General features: G+C 41.7%; 1 long non-coding RNA gene across 4 annotated transcripts in view; it reads right to left on the bottom strand.

The window, feature by feature from the left end:
- Positions 1 to 4495: 4495 nt before the first annotated feature.
- Positions 4496 to 6212, bottom strand: part of LOC109315683 — a 60186-nt gene continuing 58469 nt past the window's right edge. For all 4 annotated transcript variants that reach the window (XR_002102578.1, XR_002102580.1, XR_002102579.1 and 1 more), the window contains one exon: positions 4496 to 4940. This is a non-coding gene — a long non-coding RNA (uncharacterized LOC109315683). The remainder of the gene's footprint in view (positions 4941 to 6212) is intronic.

Genomic DNA, 6212 nt, shown 5'->3' on the forward strand with positions numbered 1-6212 from the left:
CAAGCCAAAGAAAATAACAGTGTCTTTTTCTACCTGCTCAAATAATGAAACATTATCCTACATACCTGATGCCCCAACCACCTATGTGGATTCTCATCGCCTTAAAGTGGTACCATTACTCTAAATACCATATCTGTGGTGGCAGAACTATGCTAACAAATATTGTGGGACATATTCTGTGAATTCATTGTGTATAAAAAGGAGGAAAATAGATTATAATATTAAATAATGAATTAAAACGGTGGGGGGGAATTAAAACATTATAGATCCCTGTCCCTATTTTGTCAGGAACAGAAAGCAGATGATTTTTCCATCCTGACATATTCTGACACTATATATAGAATAGGACCAAAGAAATCTGTTGCTCAGTGAACTATTTTATACAGTTTTATTTTGACCTTTTATATAAACTACACTAGTCACCAAAGTCATTTTGGTCTGCATTTACAGCAGTTATATTATTACAATGAAATAAATACATCAAGATTTTTAACTATAGGTGCCTAAAATTAGGTTCCTTTTTCTTTATTCAGATGCCTAAATAAGTGGCCTGATTTTTAGAAGTGTAGAGCAGCAAGCAACTCCTGTTGAAGTTACAATAACTACGTTATATTATTATACCATTGGAAGTCCACATCTTATGGTACATCTTATTAATGCCACCTCATTCCCTGATAATAGTGTAAATGACCCACATTACCAGCTTATCAGGATTATAGCTGTAATGAGACATCTTTGCTCAGCATCTATGGTACAAACTATATTGGATGTGATGCTAAGCTAAAACTTCACTACTGTTGAAAGTCACTTTAGTAGGACAAATAAGACTTTTCTTCGCCCCACTAGAATTTGGATGCTTTACAGGTAAGTTGTGGTACTGCTATGCACAGCTAAGAAATGGAAACAAGTTCACATGAGCTTATTGACCAGAATTCTCTGCCAGCATGATTTATAGCTTTAGTATTGAACTCTATAGATCATCTAAATTTCTGTAACTGTGCAGTTCAAAGTTTTGCAGGTCTCTTGTGGGAAAAAATGTAAGACATAACCCCTTAGGTCTGTACAGCAGAGACACGGATATGTTTCTCATTAAGACAAATGACCCTGGGATACAAATGAAAATGAGATGTAACTGCTCATCTCAAGAGGTTATCCCATTGCCTACAATGTGAAACAGAATTTAAAAGCTCCATTTTATTAAAAATAACAATGGTGTACATAGTTAAAATAATTTAGATCTGATCCAAAACAACTCATTTATTAAATGAAATTAGGTCATTTGGAAAAGTAACAGCTCAATTCCATAAAGATATGGTCTTGAGATAATATTATTACCGCTCCTCAAGACATTTTGTCCCATATAAGTGGGTTTGAAAGCTGTAAAGGAGGCCCTAAAATCTGGTCTTAGCTCAGAAAGGAGTCCCACGATGCAGACACAGGGGAAAGCAGGCAAGAAATTTCCTTCCCATGGCTTCATCACAAGCCAGTGTAATGGATATATCCAGGGTACAAATACGGATGAGGGGAAAGTGCCCATGCTAGGGTAGAGACCAAAGCCTGAGGCCTAGGAGACTGATCACTCCAGTCCTTGAAGCAGTCCAAAACCAAGAAGATATCAAAGTGACACAGAGCTGTCTTAGCTCACACTGCTTGTATGCTGGGATTCGTCTGCTGAGTCTCTAACAGCCACAGCAGCAGAGAATCTTGTTCTGGAAATTTCAACTGAGCTAAGAGAGCTGGGCCCTCAACACCAACTGAAAGTGAAGAAGACTTGGTTGCACTTTCTGCCTTTGAAATTCTCCCACTTGACAGATGTACCAACAGTTATAAATAAAATGTCTGTCTGTTTGAACCATCTAATCAAACCAAGCCTTATAAAGGCTAACTTCATGTCACTTCTCAAGTCAAAGTCATCATTTGTGGCTGATATATTCTAAAACATATTAAGCTTAAACTGTGTCTTCTGTAAATTAATACTTTGTTCTTCAGTTTAAGAATTTCTCAATACTTGTGTAAAATACACTTGTATTTTCTTACTTTAGTCCTCAATCCAGAAAATAACCATGTATGTAACTTTAAACATGACTAATCTCCTTCAAATCAATGGCACAATTCATGAGCTTACATTTACACAAATGCTTAAATTAAATTAGGATCATACTGACATATTTTAAATTAAAGCTAAAGCACCAGTCAATAAATATGGGGTAGACAATATGATTATGATCTTGGAAATCACAAAGTCCCGTATATTAAAAAACTTCTCCCCTCTTTTATTTTTGCAGAGGCATACTTTAAAATATTCAAGGAAATGAATCCAATAATCTAAATGCAAATTAGAAAACCTGCATGTTGAAAACTAGTTTTTATTTCAGTTGCTATTAGAATACATGTACCTTTATTAATCTGCTATTTTGTTTTCATTGATGATATAATTAGTCATTTGAAAACAATAGCATATTCTTTGTAGATTTTATATTAGTTATTATTTGGTAATAATTCAAGGGCATAATCCTGCAAATATTTAGTTATGGGCATAAATATTTACAGAGGGATTATGAAATTATTTTTTCACATGTAGAAATCACATCAGTTTAGCTTAATTCATTTGTAGGGCTGATTTTATGGAAGTGGGACAAAATGGAGTGATGATGAGTCCATATGCCACACATTTGGTCAAGAGGAAAATACCACTGGAGTTGATTTTTTCCACTCCTTCCTTGCTGATGGTTCTGGTCGTTTTTCAGGAGGAAAGTATTGCCATCTGATGTCTGATCCACATCCTGGTGGTAATGCTGGTGGTAGGTCTATGACTGCTTATTCATCAGAGTTACCTCTACTTATTTCCCAGCTAACCTTCCCTGAAGGTAATTCCACTATCCACCACCTGCAGACATGCTGGGTAGCAGCACAGCTGTCATCAGATCTGTACAATTACTATGGTAATTTTTCTCATGTGCTCTTGTCCTAAGCCGGTGATACAGAGAGGTCTTCAAAGGCAGATCCTTGCACTTGTATGTAGCTGCACTGAAGTCAGCAAGCCTCCACATAAAAGTATAGTTTTAGAATCTGTCCACACACATATTCTAGGCTTAAAGCACAGCTTGGCAATTACATACAATGTATCAATACGAAAAATATGAGATCAAATCATTTTCTAAATTTGATGTGTTTCTTCATGAATTCATGACTTAAGGAAAATTCTGCCCCTCCCTACCTTCTCTTACCCTGTCCCCCAACATGAGAAAATTACTTTTGTGTCTGCTTGGCCCTAATCAAACAACATGAATTCTTCTCTAGTTGGCTTTGACTTGAAGACATGGAATGGTCTAATGGCTAGATACTCCATTCTATTTTCTTATCTCCTCCTAATAGTATCAAACTCTAGCTACAGTCCTGAACTTAAAAGATTTACATGCAAGTCTCAATTTCTGCACAGTTTTGCACATGCAAAAATGGCCATTTTATAGAAATTCAATGTTTAAAATAAAAAAAAAAAAACAGCTAAAGTTCTTTGACCCAATAATGCTCCTTTTCAAGTCACTATCAGACTTTTCATGATTTCAATGGGAGACTGCATACCCAGTATCCTGAAGCACCCATTAAAAGCTCCAATAAAGGAAGCCCTTTTTTACTGTGCCTGATTAATTCTATCTGCATTATTCCCTAAGTAGCAGTATATTGCAAATGGTTTTTTTTCATTTCAATTCCTTTTTCTCCAAACAGTTTTATTGCTCTTAATCTATTCCCTTTTCTCCGTCTTTGACAATCAGCTTCAATGTCCTCTTAGGGTAGCAAACAAATATGCAAAGAAGGCAGGAAACAAACATTGAGATGTAGTTTGCTGTTTTTGTCTGAAGTCAAGCAGAAAGCAGGGTAGATTTGCACCTTATAGACAAACTAGATTTAGTTAGGCTATAAAAGTACATACAAGCATTACATTTAGATCAGCCTAGTCTAGGTTGATTTAAATGTCTACGTATGCAGGCATTCACAGGGCTTAAATAGCCCAGAAAATAGCATACTGGATCTGGAGGATGGTTGTTATACCATCTAAGATGCCCCAACAGTCACAGTGGCCTCAGGACTGAGTTGACTTGATTTGATCTAAGTTCACCTAAGGAAGTGAACTAACTTTAGAACAACCTGGGCTAACCTAAGCTACAATGGAAATGCCTACAGGGATTCACAGCACAGCCCTAGGGCTAGGAAAGCCCAGCCACTTGCTAGAGCCCTCAGTTTCTGCTGCTCTTATCTGCCCAAACTTGACTGGGCTACTTTTAGCCCTGACTACACCCCCCTGAACTGGAAAACCCTTTCCCACAGACCCACCAATCCCCTCCTCCCCCGCAGATATGCTAGCCCCACTTGGACCTTCCAATCCACCCACCGCAATCCTACCAGCCTCTCCCTCACCAAATGATTTATTCACAGTAAATGCTTGCACATGCAAGAAACCCCCACAACCCCAGGAACTGGCACAGGAAGCCAAAAACAAGGTTCCCGATTTTATACAGAAAATGGCTCGGTTTAGGGTCACAAACCAACAGGCTAGGGAAAAATAAACACAAGTAGGTTAACACTAAGGTACACACTAACATTAAATTACATACACTTAGAAGCTGAATAACAGATAATAAGCAGTAACATTGTGATCATTCAAGAACAAGTCACTCATAACACACAGTAGTTCTGAAATACAGACACTCCATGAACTTTGTACTCACCCACAACTCCAGAGGTGTCCCAAACCAGCCTCTAGTTCTAAGAGTACTCAATTGCTGTTCACCTGTCCATATCCTGTCCAACAGCCCTGGCTTTGTCACTTATCTGGAGTCCCTTGCCATGTTTCCCCTCTCCTGCTGCACCTGAGCTCCGCTGCTGCTTCCCGTGTTCTGCTCCTGCTTCCTCTGTCTTTTGTCTGCCATCCCTCAGGGTCTCTAAGAGTTGTAGTTACATGCAGTTGGCATATTTTGGCAGTTTACATTCAGTTAGTAAGGCTATTCCCTCTGCTGTGGCACATCTACATTATGGCGTGTTACATTTAGCTTACACAGGGTGCATCCAGATGAGACCGCACGTGCATCTTGCAGCATCTCAAACCCCTTGGAGATGCTGCAAGAGGCACATGCAGGAATGAGAAAATGTTTACTACACTGCAAGTTTGCAGCATGGGGGCAAAATTAGACCCCTAGATATGCAGGGAACAAAAAAACCCACACTGAAAAGAAGTGAGACAGGCAACCAGAGGCTGGGTTCTCCATAGAGACACTCTAGCTGCCAGAGCATCTCTATGGTTTGCCCTCGCCCTGGTGATGAAGCACACTGCTTGCCCATGAAAGCGGGCAGCATGCCAGCAGCAGGGAGCTGGACTCAGGCTCCACTGCTGCTGAGTAAGGGGTCAAGGAGCTGGAGAAGTGGGGAGGAGTCCATGGTGGGAACCTCCACTGGCCCCAAACTCTCGCTCAGCCTCCTAATCCCTTCCCTGCCCGGCCCCACCCCCTGCCTGCACCCTGAGCTCCCCCAATCCCTTCCCCACCTAGCCCTATCTCCCCCAGCCACCCAAAACCTTCCATGCTCAGCCCCAATGCCCCTTTTCCCCCAATCCCTTCCCTGCCCAGCCCCATCTCCCCCAGCCCCCCCCAATTCCTTCCCTGCCTGAGTCCAGCCCCTTGAGCCCCCCGATCTCTTCCCCACCTGGCCTCATCTCCCTTAGCCCCCCAATCCCTTCCACCCAGGATGATTCCCCCCAGCCCCCTGAGCCCTGCTGATCCCTGTCCCCCTGCCCCAGCATTGGGAGATAAAACAAACTAAGTAGAAAGACTATCTATCTAGATAGGCTAGATAGACACCTTGCTGGGGTCTTCTGACCCCAGCATTCTTTCCTGCTTGTAGCATGGGGTCAGACTTGATGATCAGCTCAGGTCCCTTCTGACCCTACCAACTATGAAACTATGAAACAAATAAACAAAAAAATCCTGGCACTTACCAGCAGTTCCAGCTGCCATCTGTCTCACTGGGGCCCTGCCTGCACAGTGCAGGGCTGGGTGACAGCCCCAGCAGCCCCAGCCTGGGCTCTGCTGCCCCTATTGCCCTGTGCTCTGCCAGGAGGCTCTGGAGCCCCCACAGCCTCTGCTTCTGGGGTGAGAAGAGGCTTTTTTAAGTGCCAGAAGCTGTGGTGGGAGGGGGAAGCCATGGGGGGGTTGGGGATG

This window comes from Crocodylus porosus, unplaced genomic scaffold (assembly GCF_001723895.1).
Source record: "Crocodylus porosus isolate Cpor-Errol unplaced genomic scaffold, CroPor_comp1, whole genome shotgun sequence".
NCBI classification, from domain to species: domain Eukaryota; kingdom Metazoa; phylum Chordata; order Crocodylia; family Crocodylidae; genus Crocodylus; species Crocodylus porosus.